Source organism: Mobula hypostoma, chromosome 9, assembly GCF_963921235.1.
Source record: "Mobula hypostoma chromosome 9, sMobHyp1.1, whole genome shotgun sequence".
NCBI lineage: Eukaryota > Metazoa > Chordata > Chondrichthyes > Myliobatiformes > Myliobatidae > Mobula > Mobula hypostoma.
The window spans coordinates 28,320,790-28,337,193 of record NC_086105.1 but is presented as its reverse complement, the minus strand read 5'-3'; the positions used below and the strand labels follow the sequence as shown (position 1 = coordinate 28,337,193).

General features: G+C 42.8%; 1 protein-coding gene across 1 annotated transcript in view; it reads left to right on the top strand.

Annotated features, from left to right (window-relative positions):
* Window positions 1-16,404, top strand: part of LOC134352346 (chromatin remodeling regulator CECR2) — a 133,089-nt gene that overhangs the window by 836 nt on the left and 115,849 nt on the right. The window lies entirely within an intron of this gene.

Genomic DNA, 16,404 nt, shown 5'->3' with positions numbered 1-16,404 from the left:
TAGGAGAAAGAAGAGCCACATGCTGCTTACAAAGTTAGCAGTTTGCCCTTTTAAGCTAAAATTCTGTTGGAAAAAGCCCTGGAAATACATAGATCCCTTAACTTTTAAATGGACATTTTAACAAAACATAATCTGAATTCGGAAAATGTGATTTTCGGAAATAGATTGATTCATTGGTGAAGCGATGAGTATTTCGTTACCTTTCGTCACTAGTGATTAAAATATAAGTGTAACGAATTAAACTTGGGGCCATCGTTTTACTTGGTACCTGATATTCAGGGTTTTAAAGAAAATAGTGTGTTCGTAAACATTATCCAATACGACTACTTAAAGAGGCTAATATCGGAAACGAATTCCGAAAATTATTCTGTACGAGGTAAAATTAAACAAGTGCATTCATGCCGTTCTTTCTGAATTCTCATCTTTTTACCCCATTGTTTTTGTTCAGTGAACCTATTGTTTAAAGCTGTTTTCATTGAAGGCAAGAGGGTTGAAAGCCTTAATTCAGAACGGAATTTTGTTTGATTGTTAATCTTGGAAGTTTTTGACCATTTTACTTGCAAATCGAAAATAAAATGTGAGTTTGTTGTACATGAGGTTGTAAGCGGAAAGCCGAACTCGAGGAACTGATGAGATGGTGTGTCCGGAGTGAATTTTGCCGTCGAATGTAGGTTTACTGTAAGGCGTGTTCTGTAGCTTTCCAAAACAAAGCTCGCACTTCTGGTTGAACGCAGTCGGGAGTAAACTGCACTCAGTCCTGTGCTACCTTGGTTTTTAACGATGTGTCAGCCAGCCACCAGCTGAGACACGCATCTTGGTTGTTCATATTAAGTTTGTTTGCAATTTTTTGAAAAGCAACAAGTTGTTCTTGTTTCCCTCCAACTTTATACATTCCCAGTGAAAATACGTTTCCGGTTGAATCCTGCACTTTTCATGTGAAAGAGAACTAAAGAAATTAATGTGTTTAAGATCCGGCCCATCCCCAAAATGGAGAGAGACCAGTTTTCATTTTATCTTTAAGGACGTCTTACCTTTTAACCTCCCGCCCTTTTCCCCTCCCCCTCCCATCGAAATCCATTCATTGGTTTGTTTGTTTTCTCCTCTCCCGTGCTTTCCCCAAATAAGGCACCCATCTCTTCCCTGGAACTTCTCAAGTTGTAGCTGTTGGACTAGTAAAATAGTGTTTATGCTCGTTCCTCGCGGTTTCTCGCTGGTCGGTTTTCAACCATGTTGCTGTCCTTGGTAGCAAATGTTTTTTTTGAATATACAGTATTAGCCATTATGTATTTGTCAGCTTGCAGTTCGGAGAATCTTTTCTAGATGTTAATGCGCATGTTTTCACTTGTGTTTACTGTTTCAACTCAACTGCTTAATCGATACTTTTTTAAAGCGCTGATTATTTGGAAACAAATCTCAGCCTGCCTTTTTTCCATAATGCATATGCAGTACTTTTTAATGTGTAAATAATACAGTGCATTTGCCGCATAAAAGCTTCCTTTAATACAATTTAAAATGCGTCCACGCTTCAATGTTGCTACGAAATTGTATCACTTATGAGACTGGGTACATGTGTTGTATTGATTTGATGCAGCTTTGGTCCATTTGAAATCTTAAATGTTCAGCTAGCCATTGGCATTGAATAATTAAGATGCTGTTTCTGAAAGATTATTTAACTAGAGATTTATTTTATTACAGACGTTGTATTTTTCATAAGAGTTGAAAAATGTGATATCAAACGTAAAGAGCTGTACCGATCAGAACAATTTTAAGTTTGCTTACTGTTTTGTGCTGATGTAATTGTAACTGAAATCAATTGGTGCATCATAGCAAATGTTTATAGATTTGTATAGTTTGTGAACGTCTGGTAGAAATGATCCCTGTCTGGTGTGAAGAATGGGCATTTTAACAGTATTTTTCAAGGTGCTTGGAAATGCACGTTAACAGGACTCAATATCTTCAAGAAAATAGGTGGAAAAGCAGCTGATGATACTTTTTAGCCTGAAGTAATTTCTTTAATGTCTCAGAAGGTAATAGTAATTATTTAACAGTAGTTATCAACATAGGTACAGGCCTCTTGCCCCATGGATGTTTGTGCCAGTCAAAGTTCAAGCTTCAAAGTAAGTTTATTATCTAAGTGGATATGTCACCATATACCATCCTGAGATGTATTTTCTTGTGGGCATTCACAGTAAATGCAAAAAAAAAGCACAATGGAGTCGATGAAAAACTGCTCACAGTAATGACACACAAACAATGTGCGAAAGACGACATATTGTACAAATACAAAGAAAAACAAAATAATAAAAAATAAATAATATTAACAACATCAGTTGTAGAGTCCATAGGTTGTGGAATCAAGTTCAGTGTTGGGGGAAGTGCAGTTATCCACTCCGGTTCAAGAGCCTGATTGTTTCAGGGGGTAATAACTGTTTCTGAACCTGGTGGTGTGAGTCCTGAGGCTCCTGTACCACCTTCCTGCTGGCGGCAGCAAGAAGAGAGCATGATCCGTGTGGTGGAGGTCCTCAATGATGGATGCTGCTTGCCTACGACAGCACTTGCAGATGGGCTCAATGGTGTGGAGGGCTTTTCCTCTGATGGACTGGGCTGTATATGCTACTTTTTGTAGGACTTTCTGTTCAAGGGCATTAGTGTTTTCACACCAGGCTGTGATGCAATCAGTCAGTATATCTATAGAAGTTTGTCAAAGTTTAAATTACATGCCGAATCTTCGTACACTTCCAAGAGCAGAGGCACCACAGTGCTTTCTTTGTAATGGCACTTGTGTGCTGGGCCCAGGACAGATTTTCTGAAATAATAACAACAACAAATTTAAAGTTGCTGATTCTCTCCACCTCTGATCCCCTGATGAGGACTTGCTCATGGACTTCCAGTTTCCTCCTCCTAATCAGCTCTTTGATTTTGCGGATGTTGAGTGAGAGGTTGTTATGACACCGTTCAGCCAGATTTTCAATCTCCCTGCTATATGCTGACTCACGTTTGATATGGCCCGCAACAGTGGTGTCATCAGCAAACTTGAATAAGGCTTTGGAGCTGTGCTTAGCCCACTGTCACAGTTATAAAGCGAGTAGGACAGGGGGCTAAGAGATTGTGGAGGAGATGTTGTTGCCAAACTGAACTGATTGGGGTCTGCAAGTGAGGAAATTGAGGATCCAATTACACAAGGAGGTATTGAGGCCTAGGTCTTGGAGCTTAATGATTATTTTTGAAAGGATGATAGTATTAAAAGCCAAGCTGTTGGCAATGAAGAGCATCCTGATGTATGCATCTTCACTGTCCGGGCTTGAGTGAAGACCGAATGAACTGGCATCTGCTGTGGATTAGGATGACAAATTAAACTAAACTATATGCATGCACTGCTCCCTAAATATTCATGTTTAATTATCACAGTGATATCTGCATCCACCGTCACGCCTGAAAGCATATACTGGACTGCAGTACTCCATCTGGGAGTGAATGACAAATATCTTTCCACACAAATTTCCTTAAACTCTTCCCCCCTCACCGTCAGCCTTCATCCTCGATTCTTTGATGTTTCCACCCTCTCATAACTTTATAAACATCTGTCAAGTCTGCACTCAACCTTAAGTGCACCAGAGAAGACAATCCACAATCCAAAGTTTGTACAATCCCTCCCTTACAGCTATTACATTGTAACCTTTGGACCAACCCTGGTGACCCTCTTCTGCGCTCTCTAAAACTTCTGCCTGCTCCTTGTAATGTGGCAAGCAGAACACCATGCAATATTCCAAACAAAAGATTTGTACAGCTACAACGCGACTTCCTGATTTCCCCTCTCATTCCTGTATTATGACTACTTTACCACTTTATCCATCTTTGTTGCCGTGTTCATGGAGCTATGGACTAGGTCCCCAAGATTCCCCTGTATGTCAGTGTTCCATTGCCATTTGTTAAATACTTTCCCCTTCTATATTTGACCTCCCGAAGTGCCACATCTCACACTCTACCTATATCTGCAACTGACCTATATCCTGCTGCTTCACTGTCCACAACTCCTGACAGTTTTTGAAAGAGGATATATTTGTCTTAAAGCAAACATCACTCCTGTAAAAGTGTGTGTTTAACCTATACAAAAAAAAGATAACTGTAAACCTTTGAGAATACTAATTTCACTTAAGAATTATTTTCCTGCACATGATGTTGCAGTGGTTAGTGTTTGCTTATGGAAGGTTCACAATGATTGTTATTTTATCAGTATTCTAGCCATTAATTTGGTGACTGATTCAGCATAATGGTTAGCTCTACTCTTAGCCTCATCTTTAACAGCTGAAAACTGAGAACCATTTCATGTTTTTAGTCTGGTGATTTCCCCCCCCCCCCAAAAAAATCAAAGTGTATCCAGGTTGATTTTTGTTTCTATTTTGTAAATTAGAAATAATCTTTCTAAACGTGCATAGAGCAGGACTACATCTTACAGTCCCTTCGCCCCATAATGTTATGCCAAACTTTCAATCTACTCTTAAGATTAGACTATCTCTTCATTCATCTCTATGCCTATCTAAAGGAAAATAGACATAATAAAGGATACAATTGCAATAATTTGTCCTTTTTATTTCAGGGATTCAGGTTAAACGGTGAATTTGAAATTACAGACTTCCTTTAATCTCAACGTGCAGAGTTAACATTGCAAAATAGATGCTTTAATTGTTAATTGCTTAAGGTAAATTCTACAGTAGATAAATTTTACTATCTTTGTCAATGATTATAATATGATCAATAAAATTAGTTTGAAATTAACACCATGTGTTGTGCAAATCTCCTTCCTACCGTGTTTCTCTATTATAGGGTTATTTTGTTAGTAACCTTCCGAGTGTTTAGGGGATCAGTAGAGTGCGTGACATCTTCTGCTGGATGGGAACAAGATATTTCTACATGCTTTCTCTCCTCCTTAACCCTGCCCCCCACCCCCCCCCCGTTATAACACATTTGAGGGTTGAACTAGGGAGTGCTGAGTAAACTTGCTTGCTCACTCACTCAGCTGGTTCAGCAATGCCAGCTGGATGCAGCTCTTCCGGTACCTGCTCATTGTTGTTTCTGTGATCTTTCGGTACCTGCTCATTGTTGTTTCTGTGATCCTCTCCCACACACCTATTATTTATTGGATCATTTCCAGCAGACCAAAAACAGCTCAGGTTACAGCTTTTCAGAACAGTACCCTGTTTTAACTTGGAGACTGGCTGCAGTGGCGCAGTAGCGTAATGGTTAGCACAAAGTTTTATAGCGCCTGCGACCTCCAGTCCAGTTCAATTCCTGCCGCTGTCTGTAAGGAGTTTGTACGTTCTCCACGTGACCGTATTTTCTCATAAGTGGGCTTCAGTTACCTCCCATGTTCCGAGGACACACAGTTGGGGTTGGTGAGTTGTGGGTATGCTATGTTGACACCAGCAGCATGGTGACAATTGCCGGCTGCCCCCAGCACATCCTTGGGCTGTGTACGCAATTCACAGTATGTTTCAAGGTACCCGTGTGGCAAATAAAGCTAATCTCTATTGGTATAATTTACCAAGTCACCTCTTTCACTCACTTAACTGCCACGTTAATTAAAGAACAATAGTCAAAGGTGATTGAGATGTAATAGAATAAAATCAATATGGAGCTAAATATGAGGGGAGAAGAGGAAAAAAAACAGAATTACTAAAACGAGAAAATCTGTAGAAGCTGGAAATCCAAGCAACACACAGAAACTACTGGAGGAACTCAGCAGGCCAGGCAGCATCTATGGATAAGAGTAACCAGTTGGCATTTTGGGCAAGACCCTTCATCAGGACCAGGAAAAAGATGAGAAGTTGGAGCAAGAAGCTGGGGAGAGAGGATGACGAAGTACAAGGTGGCAGGTGATAGGAGAAACTGGGAGAGGGGCAGAGGTGAAGTAAAGAGCTGGGAAGCTAATGGGTGAAAGGTAAAGAATTATTAAGAGCTAAGCTAGGCAGTTATGCCTTGGAAGAGAGGGAAATCTTTCTTGGGGCAAGGCCACCAGTCATGGTGAATAGAGCAAAGAACACATGTTAGTCAGAGTTGACTCTTGAGTCATATACACAGGTTCAGTGGAGAACTTTACTTGCAGCCATATTGCAGGCACACAGAAAACAAATTACATATTACTATATATTTTTTCCAAGACAGTACACAATTAGAATTTTTAAAAAGTCAGTGGTCTTAGTGGTTTTAAACAGTAGTCATTAGGGTTGTGCCATTTGGTTCAGGTGGCTGGAAAAAGATGACATGGCCCAGATGGTGGGGACCTTTAACAATCGTTGCCTTGAAGATCATACCAATGGTGAATCAGAATTGGGTTTAATATCACTGGCGAGTGTTATGAAATTTGTTGTTTTGTGGCAGCAGTACATTGCAATATATAATAAAACAAACTCTAAATCAGAATAAGAAATATTTAACTTGTGTGTGTCTATGTGTATAAATCGTGAGGTAGTATACATGGACCCGGCTGGTGGCATAGTGGCACCAGTGTCAGACTTCAGGATGAAAGGTCCCAAATTCGAATCCAGCTCCAGCCGGCTCCCCTGCACGCTTTCCATCCGTGCTGGGTTATGAGCTGGTGATCTCTTAGGAAACTCACCTGGCAGAAGGCAATGGCAAACCACTGCTATAACTTGCCTCGTACGCGGTTCCCCACCAAGAGAGGCGTGGAGGGAAATCGTCTGCTAACCAGAGAAACTCTGGATGCGATGTACCTTAGTATACATGGGTCCATTATCCATCCATAAATTGCCCCTCACCCCCCCCCCGTACATTGGGCCGAGTCTGCTACTCGCTACAGCTTCGTGCATTCATATTGCCACACCAGACCGCGATGCAACCTGCCAGGATGCACGAGTGTTGGAATCAGGGACCGGCTGGGAGTTGCGAGACTGCCAGAATCTGCAGCCACATACAGACTGTAGATTGAGCAGCATCTTGGAGAGAAGAGAGAAGAATTGTTGGTGTTTCCAGGTTATGACCCTGCATCAGGAGTGAGTGGAGAGGGAGAATGGAATGGGGAAGGCTGATGTGCAGATAGAGCCAGGCAGGATGGGGCGGGGTGGAGCTGGGAGATGGGGGAAGGTAGCGTATTGGAGGAGACAGATGGAATTGGGGAGGGAAATGGCTGCTAGAGAGTTGTAAAGAGGAATACAAAGACTACTGGTGCTATGATCTGATAAATAAGGAAGGTGATAATGGTAAACATTTTGGGGAGGCGGGGGGAGCAGATGCAACCAGAATCAAATGTGGGAGGAGGGTCTGGTGGGAGAAATGAGTGGGTGGAAGGAACCAGGAGGGGACAGGGGCAAGTTTTGACTGCAGGGAAAATTGGGAGGGGTATGAGGAATGGGAGGACAGGAAATGGATTAGGTGTGAGGGAGTGTGAACACAGGAGGTAAGGTTTACCTGTAACTGAAAATGTCAGTTTTGTATGATGACCCAGGTGGAATATCAGGTGCTGCTCTTCTAGTTCAGGAGTTCCCCAACCTCTATTATGCCATGGACCCCTACCATTAACTGAGGGGTTTGTGGTCCCTGGTTGGAATCCCCTTTTCTAATTTATTTTTGGCTCCTGTCTGGCCACGGAAGAAACTGAGGACAGACGGAGTTGAGGAGAGGGATTGGAATTAGCTCATAACCAGCAGTTATGGGTGGCCGCAGCTGACAGCACCAGGTACTTGGCAAAGTGGTTACCAAATCTGTGCTAAGACTCCCTCATGTAAGCAAGGTCAAATTGACAGCACCAAATACATTTTGGTTGGAGGAGGTGCCTGTGAATCTCTGCCTCAGCTGGAAGTGTTGTGGAGGTCCCTGAATAGCGGAGAAGAAGGAGGTGTAATTACAAGTGTTTGTCCTCGTGATTGCAGTGCACTGGGGGAGGTGGGTGGGGAGTGGTACAGGGAGCACGCAAGCAGTTGGTCCTGCACATGGTGTGCAGAAGACGTGGTGGGATCTAGTTGCACACAACTGTTGGAAATGACAAAGGGTGGTGTGTAGATACAGTCTAGGCCAGGGGTGGCCAACGTTTTTGCCTCTGTGGGCCAGATCACATATTAATGAGTGGACGGTGGGCCAGATAAATGCCATGAAAAACTTGAAATATGGGAATTATCCATTTAAATACATCTAGTTATGTTTTGCCTCAAATTAATGAATAGCGCATGCTGGAAAATAATTTGTGCTTAAGGTTGCCTACCCCTGGTCTAGGCAAACTGTTCTGTTTCGAGGGAGATGAGGTGAGAACAAAAGTGTGAGGAGACTGTACAACAGAGGGCTCCATCAACCAAAATGGGAGGAAAGTCCCATTGCATGCAAAAGGGTGTTTCACATATCCTGGAGCAGAATGCCTAATCTTGAAGAGACGTGGAGGAGGGGCAACTGGGAGAAAGGAATGGTGTCCTTAGAAAAATGGGAGGTGTGTGTTCTCAACTGCTATGAGAGTCAGTGGATATAGTAAATATCAGTAGATGGTGTGTATGTCGGGAGATCCAGAGAAGTGTTGGAAGTGGCTTGAGCAAAGTTGACAGTGAGGATGATAAAATTAGCAAGTTCTACACAGGTGCAGGAAGTAGCACCAATGCACATGTGGGACTATTGTGGTCATCTATTGTATCAGGTGCTCCCAGTGTGGCCTCTTGTATATTGGTGAGACAGTGCAGATTGGGAGACTGCTTCGGTGAACACCTACACTCCATCCACCAGGAAAAGCAGGATCTCCCAGTGGCTATCAATTTTAATTCCACTTCTCATTCCCATTCTGACATGTCCATCCATGGCCTCCTGTACTGGCGTGATGAGTCACCCTCAGGTTGGAGGAGCAACATCTTATATTCTCTCTGGGGAGCCTCCAATCTGATGACATGAACGCCAATTTCTCAAACTTCAGTAATGCCCACTTTCCCTCTATTCCCCATCCCCTTTTCTCTTTCTCACCTTATCTCCTTGCCTTCCCATCACCTCCCTGTGATGCTCCTCCCCCTTTTTCTTTCTTCAATGGCCTTCTGTCCTCTTCTATCAGACTGTCCCTTTTCCAGCCCTGTATCTCTTTCACCAACCCTTCACCAGCCCTTAACTTCACCACTCCCCCCTCCTAGTTTCACCTATCACCTTGTCTTTCTTCCTCCCCACCCTTCCAACAAGGATTCCTCATCTTTTTTCTCCAGTCCTGCTGAAGGGCCTCAGCCCAGAATGTCGACTATACTCTTTTCCATTGATGCTGCCTGACCTGGTGAGTTCCTCCAGCACTTAGTGTGTGTTGCTTGGATTGCCAGCATATGCACATTTTCTCTCTTGTTTGCCAATACAGTTGTTGATGCAATAGTCAACGAGTTGGAGAATGGTAGCAGAGCAGGTTTGCAGCAAGAACGTTTCCATGTAACTGTTGAAAGGACGGGCATAGCTAGGGTGTGGCTGGAGAAATTTTGTATATTTCTAATGCTGGAAAAAGCTATGCCATGAAGAAAGTTAACCCCAAAATTGGAAAACTTATTGAAGCATGAGGTCACCAGCCGTGTTGGGCAGATTGTTGGAAGACCCATTTATAGCAATTTTCAATACTATATGCACTACTATATCTAGTTAAGCAATCATAAGAAATGTATCATAATGTACAATTTCTACTTAAAATCTCAGCATGACCAAAAGTATTTCATGTAACAGTGTGCTTGCTGTTCAGTTCAGCAGTTATTTGCACATGGGTACTTTTACAGTTGAAGAGGATTCACTTTTTGAAGAGAGAAATGGTAGGAACGTTACCCCAGTTAACCTATATTGTTTGCAAAACACTTATGTTTTTTTTAAAAAGCTGCAAAGTTATCAGTGAAAAAACTCTGATGCAGAGGACTCGTAATTTAATTACAATCAAGTTTCTGCAAATATCCTTTGAACCTTGTTGCTGTAATAGCTTTTAGGGTTTTGGTGCATCACTGTAGCTTTGAAGGGGAAATTATGTTAATCAAATTCCATTCTGTTCAATCTCAGTGATCTGAATTGAATTTGATGAATCATTTAATTGAGGCATTGTGCATTCCAGTAGAACTACTGAACCTTGGTTTTATTTTAATCAATTTAGTCAGTTTGCTGTGCTTGCTGTTAGTTTACTTTCATTTCCATTGTTTCCCTCTGGGATTCAGCTATGTTTTAGAAAAGGTACCAGAGTAAACAGCAGAACATCCTCATGTGGTGAGAAAATGGGTATTCTCTAGAGTGCACAACATAATATGTTTAATGCTGGATAGCTAAGGATGGATTACGTTGGAGCAATTTGGCAAAGGCATTAGCTTCATGTGTTTTTTTTTAACACAGTTTTTAGGCAATGTGTACACGACTGGATGTTCAGTTTTGCAGCCAGGGCACTGTGATTAACTGTGTTTGGTTGCCCGAGGTGTTCTGTTGACTTGCCAGGTTTGTAGCTGATTAGTCATGACTCGTCAGTAGCTGGGTAGTCGCTGGAAGTGTGCTCTAATGCTGACAATGTGTAACATGCTAGCCCCTGTGCTCCTTTTATTGGGTAGGTAACAGTTGAGCTGTTGTCATAGAGTCGTAGAGCGCTACAGCACACAAACAGTCCCTTCAGCCCATCTTGTCCATGATGAACCATTAATCTGCCTAGTCCCACCGACCTGCACCCAGAACCTCCATACCCCTCCCATCTACGTACCTATCCAGATTTCTCTCAAGTATTGACATTGAACCACATCCACCACTGGCAGCTCGTTCCACACTCTCACCGTCCTCTAAGTGAAGAAATTTCTCCCTCATGTTCCCCTTAAATATTTCCTTTCACCCTTAATCCAGGACCTCTAGTTCTAGTCTCACCCAACCTCAGTGGAAAAAGCCTGCCTGGATTTGCTCATCTATACCCCTCATAATTTTGTATTCCTCTATCAGATCTCCTCTCACCAGTGTCTTATACAATTTCAACATAATCTCACAACTGCTGTACTCAATGCTTTGATTTATGAAGGCCAATGTGCCAAAAGCTTTCTTTATGACCCTACGTGTTGGCATTTTCAAGGAATTATGGATCGATATTCCCAGATCTTCACTGTCCACTACACCTGCAATCTTGCCGTCCTCTAATTTGCTGATCCAGTTTACCACATTATCATTCTAGATTATTGATATAAATGACAAACAACAATGGACCCAGCAACAAACCATGCTGCACACAGCTTCCTGTCAGAGAGGTAACCATCTGCCACCACTCTCTGGCTTCTCCCATTCAGCCGATGTCTAATCCAGTTTACCACCTTATCTTCAATGCTGAGCAACTGAATGTTCTTGACCAACCTCATGTGGGATCTTGTCACTTGCCTTCATCATCTTTCCTGGTAATTTCCTCAAAAAGCTCTCTAAGGTTGGTTAGACAGGACCTACCACACACAAAGCCATGTTGACTATCTGTAATCTGTCCCTGTTATATCCAGTCTCCTAGAATACTTCCCAATAACTTTCCAATGACTGATGACAGGCTCACCAGCCTATAATATAGTGGCTAATTCTTAAAGCGGTTCTTAAATAACGAACAATATTAGCTATCCTCCAATCCTCTGGCACCTCACCTGTGGCTAAGGCTATTTTAAATATCTCTCCTTGGAAACCTGCAAAATTTCTGCATTAGCCTCCCACAGGGTCCAATGGAACACCCTATCAGCCACTGGGGATTTATCCACCCTAATTTGCATCAAATTAGGATCATGACATTATGATCGCTAGTTGCAAAGTGTTCCCCTACACCAACTTCTGTCACCTGCCCTGTCTCATTCCCTAATGAGGAGATCCAGTATCACACTCTCTCTAGTTGAGACCTCTATGTACTAATGAAGCAACCCTATTACAGTATGGGAGTCCCGGTCAATGTGTGGAAAGTGAAAATCACCTACTATCACAAGACACTTGTGTTTCTTACAACAGTCTGTGATCTCTCTACAAATTGTTCTTCTAAATCCTGAGCACTGTTGGATGGTCTATAATATAATCCCATTGATATGTTCATATCTTTCTTATTCCTCTGCGTTCTACCCATGAAGCCTCACTGGACGACTTCTCCAGTGTCTCCTTTCGGAGCACTGCTGTGACATTTTCCCTGACTAGTAATGCCACTCCCTCACCCTTTAATCCCTACTACTCTATCATGTCTAAAATAACAGAATCCCAAAACATTGAGCTGCCAGACCTGCCCCTCCTACAACCAGATCTCATCAATGACTCCAATGACATAATTCCATGCGCTGATCCATACCCTCTCATCAGCCTGTCCTTACATTGAGATATTGGCAGCTCGGAATATTATTTATTTATTTTATTGGGGTACAGTGGGGAACAGGCCTTCTGGCCCTTTGAACCATGCTGCCCAGCAATCTCCCGATTTAATCCTTACCCAATCACGGGACAATTTACAATGACCAATTAACCAACCAACCGATGCATCTTTGGACTGTGTTGGGGGGTGCACGAGGGGGGGGTGCGGGAAGGAAACTGGTGCGTCTGGAGAAAACCCACATGGTCATGGGGAGAATGTGCAACTCCTTTCAGGCAGTGGCGGGCACTGAACCCGGGTCGCTTGTGCTATAAAGCGTTGCATTACCGTGCGGCCTCACATGCTGAAGCTTTTGATCCCTGGCCTAGTATGCAGGCTTAACTATATTTTTTCTCCATAACTGCAAACTACTTTGGCGCTCCAGTTTCCCACCCCTGCAACTCTTGTTTAAACCTCCCAACTGTGCAGCACTAGCAAACCTTCCCACTAGATTATTAGCCCCCCTCCAGTTCAGCTGCAGACCATCCCTTCTTTGTAGGTCCCACCTTCCCTGGAAGAGAGCCCAATGACCCTTCACCATCTCCTTAGCTACGTGTTAAACTGTATGATCTTGCTGTTTCTGGCCTCACCAGTACGTGGCATAGGTAGTTATCCTGAGATCACAGCCCTGGAGGTTGTGTCCTTTAACTTGGCTCCTAACTCCCTGAGCTCACTTTGCAGGACCTTGTCACCCCTCCTATCCCTATCGTTAGTGCCAAGATAGACCACAGCCTATGGCTGCTCAATCTGAGATGTCCCTGACCTTGATATCCAGGAGGCAATATAACATCTGGGAATCTCATCCACAGAACTTCCTTACCACCTCCTGTTCTCCTAACCAACAAATTCACTATCAGCACAGTTCCCCTACTTCACTTCTAAGTCACAGAGCCAGGTCTCAAAGCCAGAGACTTAACCACTGTGGCTTTCCTCTGCTAGGTCATTCACCCTGCCCCCAACGGTACCCAAAGTGGTATACCTGTTGTTGAGGGAAATGGCCACAGGAGTACTCTGCACTGGCTACCTATCCCCTTTCTCTGTCCTGACAGTCACCCAGTTACCTGTATCCTGCACTTTGGTTGTAACTACGTCCCTGTATTGCCTGTCTATCAACCAACTCCTCGGCCTCCCAAATGATCCAGAGTTCAGCCAGTTCCAGCTCCCAACTCCATAACACGGTCTGTTAGAAGCTGCTGCTCTGGAAGCACTTCCTGCAGGTGAAGTCATCAGGGCCGCTGGAGGTCTCCCTGTCTTGCCACGTCCTGCAAAAGGAGTATTCCACTGTCCTGGCATGCCCACTGCTCTAAATATGCAAAAAATAAGAAAGAGAGAATAAATAATGGGGGAAAAATCCTCCTACGGCCTAGCTCCTCCTTACCGAAGCCTTGATGAGCTAAAGCCTCGACTCCCCGCTCTAACACTGTTCCACTCCACAATGGACCTTGCCTAATTATGCCCCGAACAATGTCTCGGGTTGTGTCTTGGCAGTTTATAGTAACCAAATCTCCATTTCTCTGGCATGTGAAGTTTGCTGATGACACAAAGGTTGGAGGTGTTGTGGATAGTGTGGAGGGCTGTCAGAGGTTACTGTGGGACATTGATAGGATGCAAAACTGGGCTGAGAAGTGGCAGATGGAGTTCAACACAGGTAAGTATGGTTTATTTTGATAGGTCAAGTATGATGGCAGAATATAGTATTAATGGTAAGACTTTTGGCAGTGTGGAGGATCAGAGGGATCTTGGGGTCCGAGTCCATAGGACACTCAAAGCTGCTATTCGGGTTGACTCTGTGGTTAAGAAGGCATACGGTGCATTGGCCTTCATCAATTGTGGGAAGGAGTTTAAGAGCCGAGATGTAATGTTGGAGCTATATAGGACCCTGATCAGGCCCCATTTGGAGTACTGTGCTCTATTCTGATCACCTCACTACAGGAAGGATGTGGAAGCCATAGAAAGCGTGCAGAGGAGATTTACAAGGATGTTGCCTGGATTGGGGAGCATGCTTTACGAGAATAGGTTGAGTGAACTCAGCCTTTTCTCCTTGTAGCGACGGAGGATGAGAGGTGTATAAGGTGATGAGAGGCATTGATCGTGTGGATAGTCAGAGGCTTTTTCCCAGGGCTGAAATGGTTGCCACAAAAGGACTCAGGTTTAAGGTGCTGGGGAGTAGGTACAGAGGAGATGTCAGGGGTAAGTTTTTTCCGCAGAAAGTGGTGAGTGTGTGGAATCGGCTGCCGGCAATGGTGGTGGAGACGGATACGGTAAGGTCTTTCAAGAGACCTTTGGATAGGTACATGAAGCTTAGAAAAATAGAGGGCTATAGGTAAGCCTGGTAATTTCTGTGGGCTGAAGGGCCTGTATTGTGCTGTAGGTTTTGGATGTTTCTAGGTTTCTAAACTCAACCAATGTGCATGAATGATCTTTTGTTTCAAATCTCTTATTCATTATCAATATGAGGAAATCTGGAAATATTAAGTTGTGTATATTTTTATGAAATATATCTATGTCTTGTTAGTTACTAGAGGATAAATTTGCAATCGATTTCTCTTCCAGCCTCTAAATTTACAGTATCAGCATTTCTGGTGTCACGAAACTTAAAATGACTTGATTTGCTGTGGATCAATTGTGTAGACAAAGGATAACGTGATATTTCAATGTGTTCTTGATCAATACATTATGTCACCCCAATCCACTCGAAGGGTTATGAAAAGTATCTGAGCTTTGCTTTGTAGATTGAAGTATTTCAAGTGCATTATTGCTGTTTCTTGTAATCTGGTAGTTTCCGTAACAAAGTCCAAAGTTATTTCCAGCATCCTCTTGTTAAAGAACAAAAAACGCAAGAAGGTCGACATCTTGCCTGCGGATTTGCCTATGTGTTAGTAATTATGGTGCTTTCGTTATAAAGGTGCATCCCACAAAATGAGTTTAAGACTGGCTTGTATAATTCTTGTAGACTAGTTACACCTTTTAACATGCCTGGTTAATTGTTGCATTGATGGATGAGTGAATTTAGGTAGTGAAAACTTTAAGCTAAGTCTTCCCAGTCAGACATTTTGAAAGATTAGCTTCCCCACTCGTACTCTACTTGTTCTTGCTTTGGCCTCGTCGTTGTGCCCTCATGACAAAACCTAGCTTCTCTGGAATAATTACTAAGGTGACATGAAGCGTGAGAACCAAACTGATCATTCAGAAACCTGGATGAAAACCACTTGAATGTTGAAAGGTAGAGTTTAACCTTACCAGTGTTCTGGTGCAGGAGCACTTTAATTTAACATGGCTGGCTTATGCAACTTCTCAGTAAGATGAGGCTGCTGTAAAAGTCAAGTTTAACTGAATCTGGAAGCTTGTTAACTTAGTGATGACTGTAGGATAACTATGATCAACATAAGGCTCGTTCTTTATTTTCTCTAGCAGAAGTATACCGTATAGTATTCACCTTTTAATAAGTGAAGCTTGTGCAACTGAAACTTTTGCAAAGTTTACAGGAAACTGTTGGTTCATTGTTGGTTGCTTATAATGGTATTTTAATCAGTTAAACAACAGCAGTAATTCTTCACTGTATGTTGGTAATGATGAGCACTATTGTATTGGAAAAGCCTTGGTAATGGGCCATTCCCCTCCACAGATGCTGTGTGGCTAACTGAGTTCCTCCAGCATCTTGTTTCTTGCTTCAGATTCCAGCATCTGTAGTCTCTTGTATATCCTTGTGTACTTACTGCTAAATTTGCTCATGTCTTAATGTTTCATTAATGCGACTTTTAGTTGTGTTTTATATGTTGAAGTTGCTAAAACTAGCCCAAATTTTGCTTACTGTATTTTCAAACAAGGATAGGATGGAGGAATGGGGTTTGTTTTGTTGTTCTGTTGTTTGTTGTACTGTTTTGTTCTGCTGAGCGTTGTGGCCATGCTATTTCAGCCTGCAGAATGTGTGGCAGCGCTTGCGGACCGCAGCACATCCTTGTGTGTGTTGGTTGTTATCACAAACAGGGTATTTCACTGTATGTTTTGTAAATCTGCATCTGAGTATGTTCAAGGAGTTTGTTGAAGGAGGCTATGTCTGGAGAGGAAAGGCTTATCCTGTGAAC